Raw genomic sequence first — 27,134 nt, forward strand, 5'->3', positions numbered from 1 at the left:
ATTCCACCTGCGGCACTAAAAACACGCTCTGACAAAACGCTAGCAGCAGGGCAGGCCAGGACTTCCAAGGCGTAGAGAGCCAATTCATGCCACGTGTCCAGCTTGGATACCCAATAATTGTAAGGCACAGAGGAATGTCGGAGTACAGTTGTTCGATCTGCAAGGTACTCCTTCAGCATCTGGGCAAACTTAGGATTTCTTGTGGCACTACCCCTCACCTCAGGGGCTGTGGTACGTGAGGGGCTGAGAAAACTGTCCCACATCTTAAAGACTGTTCCTCTACCTCTGGCGGATTGGACTTGTGCCTCTCTCGGCTGTACGCCTCGGTTGTCCACTGATTCCTGACCTATGCCGCTAGCGTTTTGTGAGGGGAATGCTTTGCCTACTTCCGTGACTATGGCCTTCCGGAACTGCTGCATTTTGGTTGACCTCTCCTCCACGGGAATAAGAGACAAAAAGTTCTCCTTGTAGCGTGGGTCTAACAGTGTTACCAACCAGTAATGATTGTCGGCCAAGATGTTCTTAACGCGAGGGTCACGAGACAGGCAGCTTACCATAAAGTCAGCCATGTGCGCCAGACTCTTAACAGCCAGGACTTCAGTAGCCTGACCAACAAGATGACTGAACATGCTGTCCTCCTCCTCCTCCTCCTCCTCCTCCTCCTCATCTACCCTGTCCTCTGGCCAGCCACGCTGAACCGAGGATATGACTGGTGTGCATGTCATATCCTCAATTTGGCCGGAGAGTTGCTCCATGTCTTCATCCTCCTCCTCGTCATAGTCCTCCACTGCACGTTGTGATGAGACGAGGCTGGGCTGTGCGTTATCACCCACACCCACTACTGTTTCTTGCTGCAACTCATCGCGCTCCGCCTGCAATGCATCATGTTTGTTTTTCAGCAGAGACCGTTTTAGAAGGCAGAGTAGCGGTATGGTGACGCTAATAATGGCGTCATCACCACTCACCATCTTGGTGGAGTCCTCAAAGTTTTGGAGGATGGTACATAGGTCTGAGATCCATCTCCACTCCTCAGGTGTTATGTGTGGAGTTTGACCCATTTCCCGACGGCTTAGGTGATGCAGGTACTCAACAACTGCCCTCTTCTGCTCACATATCCTGACCAACATGTGCAGAGTTGAATTCCAACGCGTGGGGACATCACACACCAGTCTGTGAGCCGGAAGATGCAAACGGCGCTGAAAGCCGGCAAGGCCGGCTGAAGCAGTAGGTGACTTTCGAAAATGTGCAGACAGGCGGCGAACTTTTACCAGCAGATCAGACAGCTCTGGGTATGACTTTAGAAACCGCTGAACCACGAGGTTGAGCACATGGGCCACGCATGGAACATGTGTCAGCTGGCCTCGCCTCAAAGCCGCCACCAGGTTCCGGCCATTGTCACACACGACCTTTCCTGGATTTAGGTTCAGAGGTGTGAGCCAGTGATTTGCCTGCTGTTTCAGAGCTGTCCACAGCTCTTCTGCATTGTGGGGTTTGTCACCTATGCAGATTAGCTTCAGCACAGCCTGTTGCCGCTTTGCCGAGGCAGTGCTGCAGTGCTTCCAGCTTGTGACTGGTGTGGAGGGTACAGTGGATGAGGATGCGCAGGAGGAGGAGGAGGCTGAAGAGCATGACATTCCGGAGCTGTAGAGTGTGGGTGAAACACTGACTGAGGTAGGGCCTGCAAACCTTGGTGTGGGAAGGACGTGTTCCGTCCCTCGCTCAGACTGGGTCCCAGCTTCCACAATATTAACCCAGTGTGCCGTCAACGAGATGTAGCGGCTTTGCCCACAAGCACTTGTCCACGTGTCTGTGGTTAGGTGGACCTTGGGTGAAACAGCGTTGTTCAGGGCACGTGTGATGTTTTGTGACACGTGGTTATGCAACGCGGGGACGGCACACCGGGAGAAATAGTGGCGGCTGGGGACCGAGTAACGTGGGACAGCTGCCGCCATCAGGTCACGGAATGCTTCTGTCTCCACCAGCCTAAAAGGCAACATTTCCAGCGCAAGCAGTCGCGAAATGTTAGCATTTAGAACTGTGGCATGTGGGGTGTTGGCAGTGTATTTGCGCCTGCGTTCAAAGGTTTGCTGAATGGATAACTGAACGCTGCGCTGGGACAAGGACGTGCTTGATGATGGTGTTCTTTCTGCGTAGGCAACTGCAGGTGCAGGAGTGGAGGAGGCTTGTTCGCAGGCAGCATGGACAGGGGATTGGCTCGCATGCACAACCAGCGAAGACGTAGCAGTGACATCAGCAAGCACTGCTCCTCAACTCTGTTGTACTTCCCACAAAGTCGGGTGCTTGGCTGACATGTGCCTGATCATGCTGGTGGTGGTCAGGCTGCTAGTTTTGGTACCCCTGCTGATGCTGGCACGGCAGGTGTTGCAAATGGCCTTTTTTGAATCATCTGGATCCAACTTAAAAAACTGCCAGACTCGGGAAGACCTAACATTTGTACAGGCACCTTGTGTCGTCGTGTTGTTCCGGGGAACGGTTGCCTGACTTCTGGATGGGGCCACCACCCTTCTTCTTACTGCCTGTTGTGATGCTACGCCTCCCTCCCCCTGTGCACTGCTGTCCTCGCTCTGCATATCCTCCTGCCAGGTTGGGTCAGTTACTGGATCATCAACCACGTCGTCTTCCTCTTCCGCACCCTGCTCCTCCTCCTGACTTGCTGACAATTGTGTCTCATCATCGTCCACCACTTGTTGAGACACGTTGCCAACTTCGTGAGAACGTGGCTGCTCAAATATTTGGCCATCTGTACAGACGATCTCCTCATGACCCACTTCAATATGAGCTGGCGAGAAGCCAGAATGTGTGAATGGAAACGTGAACAGCTCTTCCGAGTGTCCAAGTGTGGGATCATTAATGTCCGAGGAGGACGTGTACTCAGCCTGGTGGTAGGAAGGAGGATCAGGTTCAGAAATGTGCGGTGCAGTATCACGGCTACTGACACTTGACCGTGTGGAAGACAGAGTGTTTGTGGTGGTGCCAATCTGACTGGAAGCATTATCTGCTATCCAACTAACAACCTGTTGACACTGGTCTTGGTTCAAGAGCGGTGTACTGCTGCGGTCCCCAAGAATTTGGGACAGGACGTGCGAGCGACTAGATGTGGCCCTTTGTTGTGGCGAAATTAGAGCTTGCCCACGACCTCGGCCTCTGCCTGCACCACCATCACGTCCACTTCCTTGTTCCTTGCCAATGCCCTTGCGCATTTTGCAATGCTGTGCACTGCTGACGTGTATATTCACTACTTGTGCGTTATATCAAAGTTTCTGGAAATTGCACACAAGTGCACCTGTACGCTGACACCAACAGGCACACACGTGCGGTTTTAAAAACCAAGCACGGACGCAATAAGAACCTAACAGGTTTTTTTGGGGAGCGACAATTACAGACAAGTCAGACACTATCTGGACTGTTTTACACTGTGTACACCAGCCCCAGATATGATGAAGGCTGGTATACGGTCACCACTACCCTGCCTGCCTGCCTGCCTGTATACTGGTACAATAGTCCTGACAAGGACTCTTTTGGTCACTAGCCTGTATTCAGACCTGGCTATACCCTGCCTGTATATAGCAACAATAGTCCTGAGAAGGACTCTGCTACTGTACTCCGACCTGGCTATACCCTGCCTGCCTGTATACAACTAGAATAGTCCTGAGAAGGACTTTTGGTCACACTGTTTGCAGCCCTGCAACTGAAAAAGCTATAAAGGGCCGCAAAGCTTTCCCTGAATCAGCGACACTCTCCCTGCACTGACAGTCTGGATAGCTGTGAGCAGAGCACAGCGCGCCGGCCGATATAAAGGCTCGGTCACGCTGTGAAGGCCGGCCAATCACTGCAATTCCACAACTAACAGGGCTGTGGCATTGCAGTGGTCTGCCAGCCAATCCCTGCATGAGGGCTGGCTCTCAAAAGAGCGCCAACATGCAGAAATGAAGACCACGAGTACAGCACGAGTATCGCGAGATTACTCGGTCCCCGCCGAGCAGCCCGAGTACAGCGATACTCGTGCGAGTACCGAGTAGTTACAAGCATGCTCGCTCACCACTAGTTACATTATCTCACAAGAGGGCCTGGCTATGGAACCTGCGAAGCTCTCTGCTGTCCTGCAATGGTCCGAACCTCATTCCTTGAAGGCGGTGCAACGCTTCTTAGGGTTCATAAATTATTACAGGCAGTTCATACCCCATTTTTCTACTTTGGTGGCCCCTTTGGTGGCCTTGACTAAGAAAGGTGCTAATCCCAAAGCCTGGTCTACTGAGACATCTCAGGCTTTTGAGGCAGTAAAAAGACACTTTTCAACTGCTCCCGTTCTTCAAAGACCCGATGAGAGTAAGCCCTTCCTCTTAGAGGTTGATGCCTCTTCAATGGGTGCTGGTGCGGTCTTGTATCAAAAGAACGGTGCAGGTAGAAAAAGGCCGTGTTTCTTCTTTGCTAAAACCTTTTCACCGGCAGAGAGAAACTATACCATTGGGCATAGGGAACTGCTCGCCTTGAGATTAGCCTTGGAGGAGTGGCGTCACTTGTTGGAAGGAGCAAAACATCCTTTCCAGGTCTATACAGACCATAAGAATCTGACGTACTTACAAATCGCTCAGCGTCTGAATCCTCGCCAAGCCCGCTGGTCCTTGTTTTTCTCCCGCTTTCACTTCTCCATCAACTATCTGTCTGGGAGTAAGAATAAGAAGGCAGACGCCCTGTCTTGCTCTATGCTTTCTACCCAAGAAGAGATTGACGAACCTCGTCTTATCCTTCCCTCCAGGGTTTTTCATACGCTCTCCCCTGTGACGTTAGACCAAATCCCATCGGGCAAGACCTTTGTTCCGCCTGATCGACAGAATGATATACTGTCATGGGTCCACACCTCAAAGGTGGGTGGACATTTTGGTATTAGGTGGACACGAGAGTTACTGGAGAGGTGGTATTGGTGGCCACACTTAGCCAGCCACGTCAAGAGATATGTCGGTTCCTGCTACTCGTGTGCTCGCAACCGTCCATTACGGCAGAGACCGGCTGGGCTCTTGCATCCTTTACCAGTGCCAGGTAGACCATGGGAGGTGGTAGGCATGGACTTTGTGGGTGATCTTCCATGTTCACAGGGACATAGATTTGTGTGGGTCATTACGGACCATTTCTCCCGGATGGTTCATCTCGTACCGTTATCGAGAATCCCATCTTCCAGGTTACTAGCAAAACTATTCCTCAAGCATGTCTTTAGGCTTCACGGGATGCCAGATCGTATCATTTGTGATAGAGGCCCGCAATTTACTTCCCGTTTCTGGCGAGATCTTTGTAGCCTTCTGCAAATTGAGTTGAATCTCTCTTCGGCATACCATCCGGAGACCAATGGTTTGGTTGAACGTACCAATCAATCTATGATTATATACCTTCGACACTTTGTTGCTGAGAACCACGATAACTGGTCCTCCCTCCTATCCTGGGCAGAATTTGCCCTTAACAATTCGCTGGCTGAGGCCACTGGGCAGACACCGTTCGTACTCAATAATGGGCAACACCCTAGGGTACCGGTACCGTTTCCTGCTGCTGCACCTCCTCCTCTTGTGGCCGACTGGGCAACTAATGCCAGAGAGGTTTGGGATCGGACTCAAGAGTCGATCCAAGCAGCTAAGGACCGTATGAAGACGGTGTCCGATCGGTTTCGTCGCCCGGCTCCTGTCTTTTCTCCAGGGGACTTTGTGTGGCTCTCTGCAAAACACGTGAGACTTAGACTGAGCTCTGTCAAATTTGCTCCTCGCTTCCTGGGTCCTTATGAGGTTCTTCGACAGGTAAATCCTGTAGTCTACCAATTGAAGTTACCTGTCCATCTTAGGATTCATGACAAATTCCATGTCTCACTGCTAAAGCCGGCTATTTTACCTCACGCTCGTGAAGTGCACTCTCCTGCCTCTGATTCCTCTCGCTCTAGCTATGAAGTACGAGCCATAGTTGGTTCTAAGATGGTTAGAGGGCGCAGGTTCTTCTTGATAGATTGGGAGGGCTATGGCCCGGAACATCGCTCTTGGGAGCCTGAGGAGGCTGTCCATGCTCCCGACTTAGTTGCCGATTACCTGCGTCGCCGGGAGGGGGGGCCCTTGAGGGGGAGGTACTGTTACGGTTGCTGCGAGCACTGGAGACTATGTCCAGATTTCTTGCTACTGCACATGTGCGAGCGCTGGAGACTAAGTCCAGATTTCTTGCTACTGCACATGTGCGAGCGCTGGAGACTAAGTCCTATCTTGGAGCCATTGCACATGTGCGGGTGACATCATCACTGACACGAGGTCACATGTCTCTGACACCTTCTATGCCGATTGGTCGCTGGTCATGTGCTTGTGACGCCTTGCTCGGTGATAGGCCAGCATGATGTCACTCCTGTCGTTCTGGCAGCGGATTGGCTCTGGTGTCCTCCATCTTGGATGAGGCACAGAGTCTATATAAGACCCTGACACACGCCGTATGGCGCTCAGTCCTCTTTGTTCATGCATAAGAGTAGATGCTCTGTACGCGTTCCTCTAGGCATTCCTCTGTCTATGCTAGGTGAGCGCTACCAGCAGGGTAGCGTTCTTATACCTTACAGCTTCGGCTGCTGTCCGTATCCTTACCTCTTAGGGGAGCGGACATAGGCAGGTGCCTGAGGCACATGGTCTGGCTGGGCCTTGTGATTCGACTCGTAGGTGGACGTTGCCGCTAGGGTAACGTTCCTTATACTGCATCTGGCAGTTGTTCGTATCCTCGCACACTAGTGGAGCGAACAGAGGTAGGAGCTTTGTGCGGCTTACGCTGCTGTTCGTCTCTTTTGCACCACTAGAAGAGCGGATCTAGGCAGGTGCCATATCTAGTGCTTCGTGTCCTCGCACACTAGTGGAGCGAATACAGGTAGGAGCTTTGTGCGGCTTACGCTGCTGTTCGTCTCTTTTGCACCACTAGAAGAGCGGACCTAGGTAGGTGCCATTTCGCACACATTGCCTTTGTCTCTGTGATTATTAACAGAGATCATTCCACACACCCTCCAAGTAAGGGAGGAATTGCTTTACTTACTTATTATATCCTTCTGTGAGTTAACAGAGGTATTGCACTCTGCCATAGTGTGCAGCAAAGTCTTTGCACGGTGGACCCTGACTGTCTGATACTCCTTTAGGTTATTATCAGACAGCCCCCCGTAACATTGTGGAGGAGAGACAGGCAATGGGCGAGCGTGCTCGTCAGGCACTGCTCAGTACCTGTGCAGTGGGGTGCTTGGCATGCTCGATATTAGACTGGGTATTCAGCTACTTAAGCACCATACTCCAGGCCTTCCCTGTATGTTTTGCAACTTTTTTTCAGCCTCTAAACATGCAGGGATTGTATGCCAATCACAGTAATGCCATAGCAATGTTGGCTACTGGATTTACAGTAGTTGGCTTGCCACATACCCTTATTGTGTCTATATAAGATGATGACGCCATTGTTGGAGCACTTTATCACATAATATTGTAGGGAGAGTTTCTTCTGGAAAAGGGACAGTGTTTTATAGCGTTACAGTACTTGATGGTGCAACATACCAAGGTGGTTACCCGATATTTACCTTCGTTACCAGCCTCCGCCGCTCTCACGCTGCCAGCGCCGGCTCCTGCTCTCTGCACATGTAGCTGCAGTACACATCCTGTAATTAACCCGATGTGTACTGTAGCTAGGAGAGCAAGGAGCCAGCGCTAAGCAGTGTGTGCGGCTCGCTGCTCTCTGCACATGTAGCTGCAGTACACATCGTGTAATTAACCCGATGTGTACTGTAGCTAGGAGAGCAGGGAGCCAGCGCTCAGTGTGCGCGGCTCCCTGCTCTCTGCACATGTTGCAGCACAGCGACGCGTGTCGTTATGAACGCTGCTTCGGCTCCTGTGTTTGACAGCTAAGCAGCGATCATAACAGCGACTTACAAGGTCGCTGCTATGTCACAGAAAATGGTGACGTAACAGCGACGCCGTTGTCGCTGTCGTTTAGTGTGACCACAGCTTAACTAGCAAAGGGTCTGGATCACATCAACCTCTCAATCTAATCTGCCTTCCTCCCACCTTGGTGAGTCCCAGGAGACAAGTGACCTTACACTTGATCACTTCAAGGAGCTCTTTACCTTTCCATTCATGCTTTCTTCAGGCCTCTCACAATGCACATTTCAAGAGGGACATGAGGAGATTATGTGCAGTGATGCTCAAATATTTGAGCAGCCATAGTGAGAAGAAGCTAACGGTGAAGAATGGCAATTACTGTTGTAAGAGCTTGATGATGATGATGATATACTGATATACAGTTGATAGTCATGAGCGAGTACTAAAAAGCTCGGGTGCTCGAAGCTCGGGCCGAGCCTCCCAAGATACTCGTGTACTCGGCCCGAGCAACGAGCCCAATGTTATCCTATGGGAGACCCGAGTATTTTTGTGAAATGACCACCCGGCAGCATGGAGAAACCCTAAAAATGTCACAAAAGTCTCAGAAGAGTGCTCAAATGACATGGCAACAGCATGGGGAAGACCCCTTGAAGCATTTATCACTCAAAAGTCACAGCTGTGAACAATTTTGTCCGCGTTTTACGCCATTTTTACGGACTCACCAGAAAACCTTCCAAAATGACCCCAAAATGATTTTTCATGGCGGAAATGTTAAGGGCACATACCCAATAGTGAGATAGAGCTGGTGTATGTTACTTTTTGAGATTAATACATGAAAGATTTTACGTGAAAACATTGTGTGGCACTCCGGTGTCCCTGAGAAGAGACGTACATGAAGGCCTCTTGAGTCTAATGTGCCCATTTTGAGGAAGTGAGTCTTTGTAGTATTTTCCTTTGCCAGGGCAGTCCAAAATTGTGAGGTTCACCAATGCCCCTGCATACAGACGTGCATGAGGGCCTGTAAACCTGAAGTGCCCATTGTAAGGAAGTGGGTCTATTGTAGTATAGCCCTTAGGCAGGGCAGCCAAAAATTGGGAGGCTCCACGTTGTCCCTGCATAGAGACGTGCATGAGGGCCTGTAAACCTGAAGTGCCCATTGGAAGGAAGTGGGTCTATTGTAGTATAGCCCTTAGGCAGGGCAGCCAAAAATTGGGAGGCTCCACGTTGTCCCTGGATAGAGACGTGCATGAGGGCCTGTAAACCTGAAGTGCCCATTGTAAGGAAGTGGGTCTATTGTAGTATAGCCCTTAGGCAGGGCAGCCAAAAATTGGGAGGCTCCACGTTGTCCCTGGATAGAGACGTGCATGAGGGCCTGTAAACCTGAAGTGCCCATTGGAAGGAAGTGGGTCTATTGTAGTATAGCCCTTAGGCAGGGCAGCCAAAAATTGGGAGGCTCCACGTTGTCCCTGGATAGAGACGTGCATGAGGGCCTGTAAACCTGAAGTGCCCATTGGAAGGAAGTGGGTCTATTGTAGTATAGCCCTTAGGCAGGGCAGCCAAAAATTGGGAGGCTCCATGTTGTCCCTGGATAGAGACGTGCATGAGGGCCTGTAAAGCTGAAGTGCCCATTGTCAGGAAGTAGGTGTATTATAGTATAGCCCTTAGGCAGGGCAGCCAAAAATTGGGAGGCTCCACATTGTCCCTGGATAGAGACGTGCATGATGGCCTGTAAACCTGAAGTGCCCATTGTAAGGAAGTGGGTCTATTGTAGTATAGCCCTTAGGCAGGGCAGCCAAAAATTGGGAGGCTCCACGTTGTCCCTGGATAGAGACGTGCATGAGGGCCTGTAAACCTGAAGTGCCCATTGTCAGGAAGTGGGTGTATTATAGTATAGCCCTTAGGCAGGGCAGCCAAAAATTGGGAGGCTCCACATTGTCCCCGGATAGAGACGTGCATGATGGCCTGTAAACCTGAAGTGCCCATTGTAAGGAAGTGGGTCTATTGTAGTATAGCCCTTAGGCAGGGCAGCCAAAAATTGGGAGGCTCCACGTTGTCCCTGGATAGAGACGTGCATGAGGGCCTGTAAACCTGAAGTGCCCATTGTCAGGAAGTGGGTGTATTATAGTATAGCCCTTAGGCAGGGCAGCCAAAAATTGGGAGGCTCCACGTTGTCCCTGGATAGAGACGTGCATGATGGCCTGTAAACCTGAAGTGCCCATTGTAAGGAAGTGGGTCTATTGTAGTATAGCCCTTAGGCAGGGCAGCCAAAAATTGGGAGGCTCCACGTTGTCCCTGGATAGAGACCTGTTAGGTTCTTAGTGCCTCCGTGCTTGCATTTAAAAACTGCACGTGTGTGCCTGTTGGTGGCAGCTTTCCGCTGCATTTGTGTGAGTTTTGCAAAAACTTGGATATAACACACAAGTCTAGTGAATACACATCAGCACAGCATTGCAAAATGCGCAAGGGCGTTGTCAACGAACAAGGAAGTGGACGTGATGGTGGTGCAGGCAGAGACCGAGGTTGTGTGCAAGCTCTAATTTCGCCACAACAAAGGGCCACATATAGTCGCTCGCACGTCCTGTCCCAAATTCTTGGGGACCGCAGCAGTACACCGCTCTTGAACCAAGACCAGTGTCAACAGGTTGTTAGTTGGATAGCGGATAATGCTTCCAGTCAGATTGGCACCACCACAAACACTCTGTCTTCCACACGGTCAAGTGTCAGTAGCCGTGATACTGCACCGCACATTTCAGAACCTGATCCTCCTTCCTACCACCAGGCCGAGTACACGTCCACGGACATTACTGATCCCACACTTGGACACTCAGAAGAGCTGTTCGTTCACGTTTCCATTCACAAATTCTGGCCTCTCGCCAGCTCCTGTTGAAGTGGGCCATGACGAGATTGTATGTACAGATGCCCAAATATTTGAGCAGCCACGTTCTCATGAAGTTGGCAAAGTGTCTCAACAAGGGGTGGACAATGATGAGACACAATTGTCAGGAAGTCAGGAGGAGGAGCAGGGTGCGGAAGAGGAAGACGACGTGGTGGATGATCCAGTAACTGACCCAACCTGGCAGGAGGATATGCAGAGCGAGGACAGCAGTGCACAGAGGGAGGGAGGCGTAGCATCCCAACAGGCAGTAAGAAGCAGAGTGGTGGCCCCAGGCATACGTCAGGCAACTGTTCCCCGGAACAACACGACACAAGGTGCCTGTACAAATGTTAGGTCTTCCCGAGTCTGGCTGTAATACTATTGTATGTATTGAGGATTTCGATTGCGTTAGGGCAATGACAACCAGAGACGAGTTCTTGGTGCAAGACGTTTATAATATGCAACCAGCAAATATGTACATAAACGGAACAAAAACACAGTAGAACATAAATACAGGAAATACCTTCCAGGGACGGAGCGAAAGGGAATTCCCGGGACCGCGCACCGGACTCCCCCAGGGAGACCACCAAGAGCGAACCCCTATACAGGGACTGTCTGGCAATCACCCCAGAAGCCCTAAATGCGCAGCAGCCGGGACACAAAAGGGCAATAGGTAAGTCCAAAAATGTCCGTACGTGATGTGAGTCCAGAGTGGTATTAAACGGAAGGAACCGGGCAGAAGTGCCGACCAAAGACGGCAAACGGAGTCCGGGCACAGCTAGATGATACCATATGAAGTCCAGAGTCGGTGTCGGTTGTTTTCCAAGAGGATCCGAATAACAATCAGGAACCAAAAGCAGCAGGGCAGGAGCACACAGGAAGCAGTATACTCAGGCACTGGACTAAGCTTTAGGGGCGGCTTTTAAACAGATGGACAGGAAGTAGGGCAACAGAACAGAAAACTCCATGTTAACAAAGGGCAAGCTCTTTCAAAAGAAAACTGGAAAACCCGGAACTCTGACACTGGCAGTTTTTTAAGTTGGCTCCAGATGATTCTAAAAAGGCCATTTGCAACACCTGCCATGCCAGCATCAGCAGGGGTACCAAAACTAGCAGCCTGACCACCACCAGCATGATCAGGCACATGTCAGCCAAGCACCCGACTTTGTGGGAAGTACAACAGAGTCGAGGAGCAGTGCTTGCTGATGTCACTGCTACGTCTTCGCTGGTTGTGCATGCGAGCCAATCCCCTGTCCATGCTGCCTGCGAACAAGCCTCCTCCGGCCATGCACCTGCAGTTACCCACGCAGAAATAACACCATCATCAAGCACGTCCTTGTCCCAGCGCAGCGTTCAGTTATCCATTCAGCAAACCTTTGAACGCAGGTGCAAATACACTGCCAACGCCCCACATGCCACACTTCTAAATGCTAACTTTTCGCGACTGCTTGCGCTGGAAATGTTGCCTTTTAGGCTGGTTGAGACAGAAGCATTCCGTGACCTGATGGTGGCAGCTGTCCCACGTTTCTCGGTCCACAGCCGCCACTATTTCTCCCGGTGTGCCGTCCCCGCATTGCATAACCACGTGTCACAAAACATCACACGTGCCCTGAACAACGCTGTTTCAGCCAAAGTCCACCTAACCACAGACACGTGGACAAGTGCATGTGGGCAAGGCCGCTACATCTCGTTGACGTCACACTGGGTTAATATTGTGCAAGCTGGGACCCAGTCTGAGCGAGGGACGGAACACGTCCTTCACACACCAAGTTTTGCAGGCCCTACCTCAGTCAGGGTTTCACACACACTCTACAGCTCCGGAATGTCATGCTCCTCAGCCTCCTCCTCCTCCTGCGCATCCTGATCCACTTTACCCTCCACACCAGTCCCAAGCTGGAAGTGTCGCGGGCGGAGGAGGGGACGGTGCGCTCTCCCACTGCTCGGGTCCGGCTGACGCTGCTCTACGGCTGCTGCTGCTCGTTGGCTCGAGCGATGGCCGGATCCCGGGGACTCGAGCAGCGCTACTCGCCCGTGAGTGAAAAGGGGTGGTTTGGGTTTTGGGGATATTGTCCGTGACGCCACCCACGGTTGTGGTGATTGTGTGGACACCACCGCTGCTCTGGACGGGGATCCCTGGAGCCTGTGACAGGGAGCAGCTTTGTTGTTATTTCTCCCCTCCGTGGGTAGGGGGGTTGGTTGTCCCGGGGCCTGGTGATGGGGTAGAGATGGATGACAGGCGGGTTGCGGGGCCTGATGAGGTGCAGGGTCGCAGGGGCAGCGCTGTGCCGCACGGCACGGAGGTACTCACTCAGCCCAATGATGATGACACAGTTCACGGTAAAACAAGTGGCTGGATGGACGGGTCCCTCGGACGGCTGCGGTTGTTCCTCCCTGCAGGTTAGTGATGACTGTCTCTCCCTGCACCTAAGTTCAGTGTTGGTAGTGATGGTTTTCCAACGGTAACCCGCTCCCCGACCTGGATATGGGCCGGAGGAGCCCCTTTTGCCCACAGGCGCTGGCCCTGGGAGACGGTTGCCCTTGGCGGTGGCGGTGTCTCCCCTTCACGGTTGGACGGTTGCCTTCTATCTGGACTTGGCTGTTTGGAAACCCTGAGGTCCCCTTCACTAACGGATTTGGCAAATTCACGGTGACACCAAGCCTTGCCGGGATCCGAAAGTCCTCTGCCAATGGTGCTGGCTTCTCTTTGTATACCGGTCTGGTACGGCCGGGTCACCACCCGTCCACGGTCCTTACGGCAGACTCCAATCGGCCTCCACTGCAGACGGTCACCACATCCTGCCAACCTTGCTGTCCTGTCCGGGCCACACACCCGGACCAACTTCAGGCTCTTTGCTGTCACTTTTCTCCTCTCTACTACTTTCCTCCTTCCACTTCCTTAGCTTAACTCTCACTGCCTGTGTTTTCCCTCCTCCTCGGTGGGTGGAGACCAACCGCCTGGCTCCACACCCTGGTGTGGACAACAGCCCCTGGGGAAGGCAACAAGGATTTTGTGTTTTGACTATGATATGCCTGTAGGGAGTGTGGGGTGTTTAAGTGTTGTGCTCTGTGGCCCCTGGCTTGTCCAGGGCGACACAGAAGCACTGCAGCACTGCCTCGGCGAAGCGGCAACAGGCAGTGCTGAAGCTAATCGGCATAGGTGACAAACCCCACAATGCAGAAGAGGTGTGGACAGCTCTGAAACAGCAGGCAGATCACTGGCTCACAACTCTGAACCTAAAGCCAGGAAAGGTCGTGTGTGACAATGGCCGGAACCTGGTGGCGGCTTTGAGGCGAGGCCAGCTGACACATGTTCCATGCGTGGCCAATGTGCTCAACCTCGTGGTTCAGCGGTTTCTAAAGTCATACTCAGAGCTGTCTGATCTGCTGGTAAAAGTTCGCCGCCTGTCTGCACATTTTCGAAAGTCACCTACTGCTTCAGCCGGCCTTGCCGGCTTAAGACGCCGTTTGCATCTTCCGGCACACAGACTGGTGTGTGATGTCCCCACGCGTTGGAATTCAACTCTGCACAAGTTGGTCAGGATATGTGAGCAGAATAGGGCAGTTGTTGAGTACCTGCATCACCTAAGCCGTCGGGAAATGGGTCAAACTCCACACATAACACCTGAGGAGTGGAGATGGATGTCCGACCTATGCACCATCCGCCAAAACTTTGAGGACTCCACCAAGATGGTGAGCGGCGATGACGACATTATTAGCGTCACCATACCGCTTCTCTGCCTTCTAAAATGGTCTCTGCTCAAAAAACAACCATGATGCATTGCAGGCGGAGCGCGATGAGTTTGAGCAAGAAACAGTAGTGGGTGTGGGTGATAACACACAGCCCAGCCTCGTCTCATCACAACGTGCAGTGGAGGACTATGACGAGGAGGAGGATGAAGACATGGAGCAACTCTCTGGCCAAATTGAGGATATGACATGCAGTCATATCCTCGGTTCAGCGTGGCTGGCCAGAGGACAGGGTAGATGATGAGGAGGAGGAGGAGGAGGACAGCATGTTCAGTCATCGTGTTGGTCAGGATACTGAAGTGATGGCTGTTAAGAGTCTGGCACACATGGCTGACTTTATGGTAAGCTGCCTGTCTCGTGACCCTCGCGTTAAGAACATCTTGGCCGACAATCATTACTGGTTGGTAACACTGTTAGACCCACGCTAAAAGGAGAACTTTATGTCTCTTATTCCCGAGGCGGAGAGGTCAGGCAAAATGCAGCAGTTCCAGAAGGCCATAGTCACGGAAGTAGGCAAAGCATTCCCCTCACAAAACGCTAGCGGCATAGGTCAGGAATCAGTGGACAACCAAGGCGTACAGCCGAGAGGGGCACAAGTCCAATCCGCCAGAGGTAGGGGAACAGTCTTTAAGATGTGGGACAGTTTTCTCAGCCCCTCACATACCACAGCCCCTGAGGTGAGGGGTAGTGCCACAAGAAATCCTAAGTTTGGCCAGATGCTCAAGGAGTACCTTGCAGATCAAACAACTGTACTCCGACATTCCTCTGTGCCTTACAATTAATGTGTATCCAAGCTGGACACGTGGCATGAATTGGCTCTCTACGCCTTGGAAGTCCTGGCCTGCCCTGCCGCTAGCGTTTTGTCAGAGCGTGTTTTTAGTGCCGCAGGTGGAATCATTACAGATAAACGCACCCGCCTGTCAACTGTAAATGCTGACAGGCTGACTCTGATCAAGATGAACAAGGGTTGGATTTGGCCAGACTTCACCACACACCACCAGCAAATGACAGCGGAATTTAAAGTTTGTAACGGGAATTTGCCATGTACCTCCACTCACCCATGATAACACACTTCTGGACTTTGGCTAATCGCTGGACTGCCCCTCCTTCTCCTCATGCGCCATCATGGTGACCGTTACAATAGTTAAGCCGTTGTTTCAGGTATACCCCCAGTGGTAAATTTTTTCGCCCATTCTTTCTGAATGGGCATTACAACGACAGGAGACCCGCTCCTTTGCAATGGGAACAATGTTTTGAGGCCCTCATGCACATCTCTATCCAGGGACAATGTGGAGCCTCCAAATTTTTGGCTGCCCTGCCTAAGGGCTATACTACAATAGACCCACTTCCTTACAATGGGCACTTCATGTTTACAGGCCATCATGCACGTCTCTATCCAGGGACAATATGGAGCCTGACGCTGCCACCGACTGCCACACACGTGCTGTTTTTAAATGCAAGCACGGACGCAATAAGAACCTAACTGGTTTTTAGGAGCGACAATTACTGAGAAGTCTGACACTATCAGACACTGCTGACTGACGTGTATTATACACTAGACTTGTGCGTTATATAATAGTTTGTGCAAAACGTGCACCTGTACGCTGCCACCGACAGACACACACGTGCTGTTTTTAAATGCAAGCACGGACGCAATAAGAACCTAACAGGTTTTTAGGAGCGACAATTACTGAGAAGTCTGACACTATCAGACACTGCTGACTGACGTGTATTATACACTAGACTTGTGCGTTATATAATAGTTTGTGCAAAACGTGCACCTGTACGCTGCCACCGACAGACACACACGTGCTGTTTTTAAATGCAAGCACGGACGCAATAAGAACCTAACTGGTTTTTAGGAGCGACAATTACTGAGAAGTCTGACACTATCAGACACTGCTGACTGACGTGTATTATACACTAGACTTGTGCGTTATATAATAGTTTGTGCAAAACGTGCACCTGTACGCTGCCACCGACAGACACACACGTGCTGTTTTTAAATGCAAGCACGGACGCAATAAGAACCTAACAGGTTTTTAGGAGCGACAATTACTGAGAAGTCTGACACTATCAGACACTGCTGACTGACGTGTATTATACACTAGACTTGTGCGTTATATAATAGTTTGTGCAAAACGTGCACCTGTACGCTGCCACCGACAGACACACACGTGCTGTTTTTAAATGCAAGCACGGACGCAATAAGAACCTAACAGGTTTTTAGGAGCGACAATTACTGAGAAGTCTGACACTATCAGACACTGCTGACTGACGTGTATTATACACTAGACTTGTGCGTTATATAATAGTTTGTGAAAAACGTGCACCTGTACGCTGCCACCAACAGGCACACACGTGCGGTTTTTAAAATGCAAGCACGGACGCAATAAGAACCTAACAGGTTTTTAAGAGCGACAATTACTGAGAAGTCTGACACTATCAGACACTGCTGACTGACGTGTATTATACACTAGACTTGTGCGTTATATAATAGTTTGTGAAAAACGTGCACCTGTACGCTGCCACCAACAGGCACACACGTGCGGTTTTTAAAATGCAAGCACGGACGCAATAAGAACCTAACAGGTTTTTAGGAGCGACAATTACTGAGAAGTCTGACACTATCAGACACTGCTGACTGACGTGTATTATACACTAGACTTGTGCGTTATATAATAGTTTGTGCAAAACGTGCACCTGTACGCTGCCACCGACAGACACACACGTGCTGTTTTTAAATGCAAGCACGGACGCAATAAGAACCTAACTGGTTTTTAGGAGCGACAATTACTGAGAAGTCTGACACTATCTGGACTGTTTTAGACTGTGTACACCAGCCCCAGATATGATGAAGGCTGGTATACGGTCACCACTAGGAATGGCTATATACCCTGCCTGCCTGCCTGCCTGTATACTGCTACAATAGTCCTGACAAGGACTCTTCTGGTCACTAGCCTGTATTCCGACCTGGCTATACCCTGCCTGTATATAGCAAAAATAGTCCTGAGAAGGACTCTGCTACTGTACTCCGACCTGGCTATACCCTGCCTGCCTGTATACAACTAGAATAGTCCTGAGAAGGACTTCTGGTCACACTGTTTGCAGCCCTGCTCCGGAACTAACTATAAAGGGCCGCAAAGCTTTCCCTGAATCAGCGACACTCTCCCTGCACTGACTGTGTGGATAGCTGTGAGCAGAGCACAGCGCGCCGGCCGGTATAAAGGCTCGGTCACGCTGTGCAGGCCGGCCAATCACTGCAATTCCACAACTAACAGGGCTGTGGCATTGCAGTGGTCTGCCAGCCAATCCCTGCATGAGGGCTGGCTCTCAAAAGAGTGCCAACATGCAGAAATGAAGACCACGAGTACAGCACGAGTATCGCGAGATTACTCGGTCCCCGCCGAGCAGCCCGAGTACAGCGATACTCGTGCGAGTACCGAGTAGTTACAAGCATGCTCGCTCATCACTAACAGTTGACAACAAGTCATGTTAAGTCAACAAGTCAGTAGGAGGATAAAAGTGTGGAAGTGGAAGACAAGGTGGTGACTGATAAAGTCAATCACACAACCTGGCAAGGTGGTATGCAGAACAAGGGGGAGGGGTGCACAACATACAGGAAGATGCAGTGAGGTGGCCAGAGTGAGAAAGTGGCCAGTTGTTCCCCAAAGCACCCACATACGGCTGAATCCCAATCTAAAGGTTTGATGTCTGGAGCATTTTTATGGAAAGTGAGGATGACAAGAAATTGGTCATTTGTAACCTATGCCATACCAAGCTCAGCACGGGCACAATGACTACCAGCCTGAACACCACCAGCATACTCAGGTACATCATCCAATTACCCGACTAGGTGGGTTGAATGACATCAATCAGTGTCTGCAGGTGACACTACTGACTTTTTTCCTGTGCTACATGCTTGCCAATCCCTTGACAGGTGTGAATGCCTCCTGCCCTTAAATTGTCTTTGTACATTTAGAAACACCATCAGTAACCACGTACACTTCCTTGTTCCAGACCAGTGTTCAGCTGTCTCTACCACAGACCTTGGAATGCAAGTCGAAATACCTAGCCACCCACCCACAGGCCCAAAAGCTGAACAGCCACATTTCCAGACTGCTTGCCCTGGAAATGTTTCCATTTAGGCTTGTGGACACTGAGGCTTTTTGCCTTCTGATGGTGGCAGCCATCTCTCAGTACTCGGTCCACAGTCGCCACTATTTCTCCAGGTGTGCCATCCCTGCCTTACACAAGCACAAGACCCATAACACCACACATGCCCTACCCAATGCAGTTACTGGGAAGGTCAATATAGCCACCAACACATGGACAAGTGCTTGTTGTTAGGGACACTACATTCCCCTGATGGCACACTGGTGAACTTTTTGGAGGCCGGGATAGAGTCGGACCCTGGTACGGCACACATGCTACCAACACCTATAATTGTGGGCCATAGTTCCATCAGGTTTTCCCCCACCTCCTACAGCAGTTCCAATACCCCCTCCTCCTTTCCTTCTCTTCTATTTATGAATTGTCATCACTATCAGTCACAAGCTGGAAGCACTGTAGCACCGACTTGGTACAGTGGCAGGTTCATAGACTAAAAACTCCTTAATTTAAAAATTATCAATTTTATTAACAGAAGCAATTAAAAACACTTCCACATTATATAGAAAATATTCATTGGTGCCATACAAAAATTTCAAACATATATCCCCCTTATTTTTATAGTCCTATGTGGTAACCCAATTTAGGAGCAAGAACAAATGTCAGTAAGGCGCAATATAAAAATATATCCCTAAACAGTCCAATAGTCAAGGGTCCTACAGTCAAGATCCCTAAAGGCAGCACTTTTTTACCCTAAATTAGTCGGTTCTGCACTGAGATATAATTCCATATATACTGCCACTTCCTATATTAGTGAGGAGGCTGTCAACCTTCTACCCCTAATCGACCCGACGCGTTTCCCCTGCAAATAGAAGGTTCTTCAGGGGTCATCAAAAAGTAGTATAGAAAAATACAATTAATTTATACATTATCCTCCAATCATACAGTGAATACAGACATAGTTTTTGTAATCTCCCCAAACAGAGTACATCAAACAAATGATCTTCAGATTGTACATATGAAATATTTTTCAGATTTTTGTCATCTCATCTCAAACAGTGCAGGGAGCCCCAACTACATGCTGGTATATAGTTTTAAACTTATTTGGACCAGGACATGCCAATTGCAACCTGAGGGGACTCTAGTCCATTTATCTACACGGACACTGAAAAGGAAAAAGCTTGCTGAAGGGGAATTATGAATGGGCATGTTTTTAATAGGTGACATCATCATTCACCTAGAATATACAGCCTTGTCCCGAATGAGATGACAAAAATCTGAAAAATATTTCTATAACGGGAATTCTTTGTTCGGTAATATCCATGCTAATATTTTGTGGAACTCTGTGTTACCTGGCAATTCTTGGAGACTAAAGATACGACAGCACCAGAGGAGACTATAATAGTCATATGTACAATCTGAAGATCATTTGTTTGATGTACTCTGTTTGGGGAGATTACAAAAACTATGTCTGTATTCACTGTATGATTGGAGGATAATGTATAAATTAATTGTATTTTTCTATACTACTTTTTGATGACCCCTGAAGAACCTTCTATTTGAAGGGGAAACGCGTCGGGTCGATTAGGGGTAGAAGGTTGACAGCCTCCTCACTAATATAGGAAGTGGCAGTATATATGGAATTATATCTCAGTGCAGAACCGAATAATTTAGGGTAAAAAAGTGCTGCCTTTAGGGATCTTGACTGTAGGACCCTTGACTATTGGACTGTTTAGGGATATATTTTTATATTGCGCCTTACTGACATTTGTTCTTGCTCCTAAATTGGGGTAACACATAGGACTATAAAAATAAGGGGGATATATGTTTGAAATTTTTGTATGGCACCAATGAATATTTTCTATATAATATGGAAGTGTTTTTAATTGCTTCTGTTAATAAAATTGATAATTTTTAAATTATGGAGTTTTTAGTCTGTGAACCAGTTTTGAGCTCTCCTTGTATTACTTTTTTCGTGAGAAATTTGGTACAGTGGCAACAGACTCTGCTGAAACTGATAGCTTAGGTGACAAACAGCACACCTCAGAGTTGTTGATAGGTCTAACAGAGCAGAAAGATTTGTGGCAATCGCCAGTGAATCATAGTGTGTGATAATAGCCATAACCTGATGGCGGCTATGACGCCTGGCAAGATGCCACATGTACCATGCCTGGCCAAAGAGTTCAACTTAGTGCTTTCTGAAAATCTAACCAGATTTGCATGAGCTACTTGTCAAGGTTTGTGATGTGGGAGCCCATTTTCGCAAGTCAATTATATCTGCCACTGGTCTGGCCACTGCTGCAGCAGCAACTGCAAGTGCCAGCTCACCGACTGGAGTGTGACCTGACTATGCACTGGACCATAACATTACATATGTTGGCAAGGCTTTGTGAGTTGCAGAAGGCAGTAGTTAAATGAAAGCTACAACATACCCGTCATTTTTCCGATCAGCGTTCTCACATAAGAACTGACAAGTGGGCATGAATGTCTAACATCTGTTAGGTTCTACAAAACTTTGAAGAATCAACCAAAATGGTGTGCGGTAATGATGGCATAATAAGTGTAACGTCCTGCTTCTGTATCTATTCAAAAACTTGCTACTCACATTGAAAGAGGAAGCTTTCTGTATCAACCAGGTGGAGATTAAGGAAGAAAGTACACAGGGTAGTACTACCCAGACCAGCCTCATCTCATCTTCTCAGCGCATATTGGGTGATAGTAAGGGGGAGGAGGCTAGGGAGTAGGAGGAACAGGGGATGGTTGTCTGCACTACAGAGGATACTACCAACACCAGCTTCTTGTCTATTCAACTTGGATGGCCTGAAGAGGAGGATAAGGAGGAGGAGAAGGAGGAGGAGCTGGAGAATCATCCTTCTTGTGTGGACAGTGAAGTCTTGCCTATTGGGAGTATGGCAAACATGGCTGAATTTATGTCCTACTGCTTTCCCCATGACCTTTGCGAGATACGCATTTTGGCCTGCAATGATTACTGGTTGTGTACCCATCTTGCGCAACACTACAAGGAGAATGTTCCATTTCTCTTTACTGGGCATTGTGACATTACACATCGCTCACACACTGTGTAATGGGGGTTTTCCTCATTCTTCCACGATGCGAGGTAGCACAAGAATACAGTACATTTAAAAGTCTAAGACACACAGTTGCGGTACATCCCGCATAGGTTTTGATACACTTCTCCACAGAAGTATCCCACTGATAACAGTCCGTTGCACTCAGAGAGGTTTCTGTGCCTCTATTATGAGTCCAGCAGCCTTTTTCCTTTCTCAGAGGCCACTTCTCAGACAACCGGATTTCTTGTCCGTATGAGTCATGGTACTCCCGCTCAGGTTTGGATACCTCCAGTATCCTAGTGGAGCTTGCACAGCCTTCACTCACTCACCTCCAGCTGGTTGAAGCCAACCCTTGCTTCCCTTAGCTGGGTTCCATCCAGGGGCTCAAACCTCTATGAGGTTAGAAACCTCTTTACCCATGGCTGCCACCAGGAATTTCAGGGCTCCATACTGCCAAAATGTTTGGGCCCTCTTGAGACTCCACCTTCACCCCAGCCCTGCCTTTAACCCTTGAACCTTCAACGGTTCCATCCACTCTGCTACATGCACCTATAGACAAACACAACTCTGCTACATGCACACTACATGTACCATAGATACACACAGCCCTACTACATGCTCCTATAGACACAAACAGCTCTGCTACATGCACACAACATGCACCTATAGGCACAAACAGCTGTACGACATGGTCTATAGACACACATAGCTCTGCTACATGCTCTATAGAAACACACAGCTCTGCTACATGCATCTATAGCCAAACACAGCTCTGCTGAATGCACACTCCATGCTCCTACAGACACACAAAGCTCTGCTCCATGCACACAACATGTACCTACAGACACACACGGCTCTACTACATGCATCTATAGCCAAAAACAGCTCTGCTACACTCAGACTACATGCACAAATACACACTCAGCCCTACAACAGGCACATTTATTTACACACACTATACATTGCCTCATCTTGCAGTTCCTGATCAGTGCAGAGCTGGAGAGGTGCCACTGGGATCTGCAAGGAGGCTGCAGCATTCAAACAGCTACAGGACCTTCTAATTCCTCTTTCCAGTCATGTGATAAGGAACATGATTAGTCAAATCACATGGAAGGTCCTGCATTTACTCGGGCAGAAGGTCCTTCACATTCTCAGCCTCTGTTCTGGTCTGGTAAGTTTCCTATCCTGTGTTGCACCAATCACATAGATCAGTGCAGAGCAGGAAGAGAGAGAGCAGCTCTCTATGAGTGACATACACTCCCCTCATTGTTTTGATGGTGGCTCTGCCCCCTGGGACTCAGTGAGCAGAGGAATGAAAAAGGAGGGGCCCGGGCTGTCAGCAGCTGGGCTCCCATTCTGACTTATGGAGTCACAGTTGTAATGCCCTGATGGCGGACCTGTCTTTACTTCTCTCAGAAGCTGCTTCTCATGCAGTGCTTCTCTCACACTGCCACACTCTCTCTTTGCCATGTGCCAAACAACCTCATTAAGACATGTCAGACTCACCCGTAGATAAGGCATTTGGATGGCCAGTCTCACCCACCTCTCTAGCCATCCATAAACCTGGGCCCTGTGACTACTTTAGCAAAATATGGGGCACTGCCAGTGTCAGAACAAACCTCCAGGTTCACCCCAATTTCATGGTATATACTGCCAATTTATAATGTAGCCAGTCACCCTCTTAAAGTGTGGATAGGGCTATTAAAATGATTCAACACAAGAAGGTCATAGTTGATGATTAGGTCAAAACATTACCATCCGACAATGCTGGCGGCAGAGGTCAGGGGTCTTTGGACAACCAAGAAGTGAAGAAGAGGGAGACATACAGCAGGACCAACGGAGACAGGGGAACATTATCATATATACTTGCGCACGCGCGTGTGTGTGTGTGTGTGTGTGTGTGTGACAAGCAGAAGGGTAACAATGTAATTTTATGTAGGCCTCTCACTGATTACATAGGCTTTCCAAGTTTGAGTCAGAATATTTTTAAAATTGTACCAGAATTAATTTACAGTTCCCCCTCCACATCTCTTCCAGGGTGTACTGCAATGCCTCTTTGTAATTGTAGCTAGGCCTCACATTGAGTGCATAGTTTTTCCTAATTTGGGAGTCAGAATATTCTTAAAATTGTTCCATAATTGCATCAGATTCCCTTCTCTTTGTCTCTTCAATGGTGTACTGCAATGCCTCTTTGTAATTATAACTACACCTTGCACTGAGTGAATAGGCTTTTTCAGTTTGGGAGTCAAAAGATTTTTAAATTGTACCAAAATTGAATCTGAGTCTCTCCTCTACATCTGTTCCAGGATGTACTGCAATGCCTCCTTGTAATTTTAGCTAGGCTTCTCACTCAGTGCATAGGTTTTCCCAATTTGCTGTTATCATACTGACTTGAAGAATAATGACCTCTTATTACTTTTACCACATGGTGAGCGATGTAAAAAAATAAACCAAGATACAATACCAGAATTGTTGTTTCATGTTCACTTTGCCTCACAAAAATCAAAATAGAAAGCAATCAAAAAGGTTATTTGTCTGAAAATGTTATACATAAAAACCATATATGACTCTGTTGGCAGAAATATAGAGAAAATATAGCTCTTAATATAAGGTGATCTAAAACCTTTATTTTATTCAAGAAAAGACATTGTTTTAGTGTGTGATAACTAAATTCTGTAATTGCACAGACCCACAAAATACAGCCGCCTAATCACTAAGCAATTTTTGAATTTCTGTTGATTTTTTCAAATAGTAAGATACAGCTCATATTTATACTGTACCTCTATGCTGAGCGCGTATATAGGGGTTTCCCTGTAAATATCTTAAATACCTGATTTAGACATAAGACTTGATTAAATAATCACTAGAATGAGACAGACTGGGTCACCTTGGGTTCAGGCAGTTTCTGTCTTTTTAATGGTGTATATAAATCGGGTTGGGCAAAGTTTTGTGCACTACTACAAATTACACCACTAAACAGAGGCCAGACAGAGTCCAGAATAACTTTGCTGCCTTATTATAATGAATGGATCCCTTCGGTCTGTCATCTGAATCACATCATTTGGAGACATAGTGAAAATGCTGATGTAAATGTTCAGAGAAAAGCACAGGAGAAATGTGATCCAAATTGTTTTGTAAAATGTTCCCAATAAAAGCTTCAATTTAATCCACAAAAAAAATCAAGTCTTCACTCAGGTCTGTCAGCTGTAATATAGGGGGTTTTCTTGTTGCTGGTAGCACAGAGGCTCTAGAAAAGCATTATAGCTTCTTGCCCCGGAAAAGAAATCCAGCAACATTTGCGCTCAAAAATCCAAATGTCTCCCTCCCTTCTAAGCCAGACAGTGTGCCTAAACCACTTATTATTATTATTATTTATTTATAGAGCACCATTAATTCCATGGTGCTGTACATGAGAAGGGGGTTAAATAGAAAATACATCTTTGGATCTTTGGATGAGACCAATAGGAAAACCTTGATCAAATTGTTCTCATCCTTACAAACAAAAATAAAATCTGAAATTACCAATCATCTTGATATAATGTTTATGGAAAGATATCTGTTTGAAAAACTGGTCCCTAAAGGCCTGCGGTTATCCCAAAAATCACCCTACCCGCAGGACCTTAATTTTACAAAGACATGGGAGGACTACTCCAAGGAATGCTCTCTTGGCTTTATGCGGTTCCTAGTCAAGAAAAGAGGTTCTTTGGCTGAGCTAGCTTTGACTGAAGCCAACAACCTCAGTCTGAAATTAGAGATGTACGCACACACCCTTGACTTCAAGGAACAAAATCTGAGTCTTAAACTCAAATTAGAAAAATTTGAACAAGACTTAGTTAAAAAAAAAGCAGCCAAATACATGCGGGATTCTAGAGACAACACCGTGTCCACTGAACCCATGGATACTACTGAACCAAATTCTAACGATCACACCACCAGTGAGGTTGTAGTCATTTCCACTAATCATAGTAATAGACTTGATACCCAACACTCACTAGATTCCCTAAAGAATGCTAAACTGAAAGAAATTTATATGAAACATAAGAATAAATTGAATACAAATTTTAAACTAAATATGGAAAAAATGTACACAAAAAATAATACCCCTATTCCTCCTGAATCATTAAGGTCCACAATAAATTTGGAACCAATAATTCCCCAAAACCAACCCCCACTTGAAAGTGCCTTAAATAATTCCAACTCCAAATCTTTAACGGACCTCCTAGATGGTCCTATTACAAATGACACCGGACTGGATTGGTCCTTACTCACTACACATAGTGTAGACAACACACAGGGAACTTCAAATCACCCAGAACCTGACCCTTTGATCTCCACTTTGGAACCCACTGAGTCCACTAAACCCATTGAGCCAACGACGATATTGATCAGCCATTCTAATACTCCCCTGATTGAGATTGATCCAACTCTTAAATCTCCCCGAGGAAATGGACCTGATAATACTAGTGGATCCCCCATAACAGTTTCAGCAACTAATGATAGATCAAATATGAATGATCAAATAAGCATTAATAACACTGCAAATAAGGACAGGAATACCAAAATCACTCATTTTTTTCAAGTGGCCCCAGGCAGACACCCGAAAAGAAAAAGGGAAAGCGAGGCTGTAGAGGGAGTGGGAAAACGTCTAAATCAAGTAAACCCCATGAGATCAACAAAGGAGACAAAAAAGACCCATCAGAACTAATTAAAACTTGTGGGATTTTTAACCACTAAAAACATGTATTATCCACAGATGAGATTAAGCTATTGAGTTGGGGCTTGTCCTTTTGCCCAGACTCAGATTTGAAAACCTTTCCACTATACCTAGATCTCAATGAATATTTTCTTAAACTCACCATATGTAGACATTTCCTAATACAAGAAAGGAACAATCAAAGTACTAACCAACCCCCTGGGAAGTCCAAGACCAATCCCCCTGGCCCTGTTAATGATGAATTTTTACATGTCCCGGTTAAAACTGGGACGAATAATTTTTATCCATTACACCATAAAGGCACACACACCTTGAAACCTTCCAACAATTAATCCTAAAAGATGTTCGGACTTTGATACCCAATAACGTAAAAAGGAAGGACAATTTAAGTAAGGAAGAACGTAAGGCTATAAAATCCCTACAAAACAATCAAGAATTGATCATAAAAAATGCGGACAAAGGAGGGGGGGTAGTGCTCCTGGGTAAAATATGGTACATAAAAGAAAGGAACCGGCTATTGAACGATCCTCTATATTATGAGAAATTAGATACTGACCCCTCTATTATTACCTTTTTGGAATACAAAAAGTTAATTAAACTGGCTCACAGAAAAAATATTTTAAACACAACAGAGCTAAAATTCCTCGACATCGTGAGGCATAAAACCCCTTATTTTTATTTTTTGCACAAAATACATAAACATCCCACAGACCCCCCCAGCCGTCCCATTATATCTGGCA

Source organism: Anomaloglossus baeobatrachus, chromosome 3 (assembly GCF_048569485.1).
Source record: "Anomaloglossus baeobatrachus isolate aAnoBae1 chromosome 3, aAnoBae1.hap1, whole genome shotgun sequence".
Taxonomy (NCBI): Eukaryota; Metazoa; Chordata; class Amphibia; order Anura; family Aromobatidae; genus Anomaloglossus; species Anomaloglossus baeobatrachus.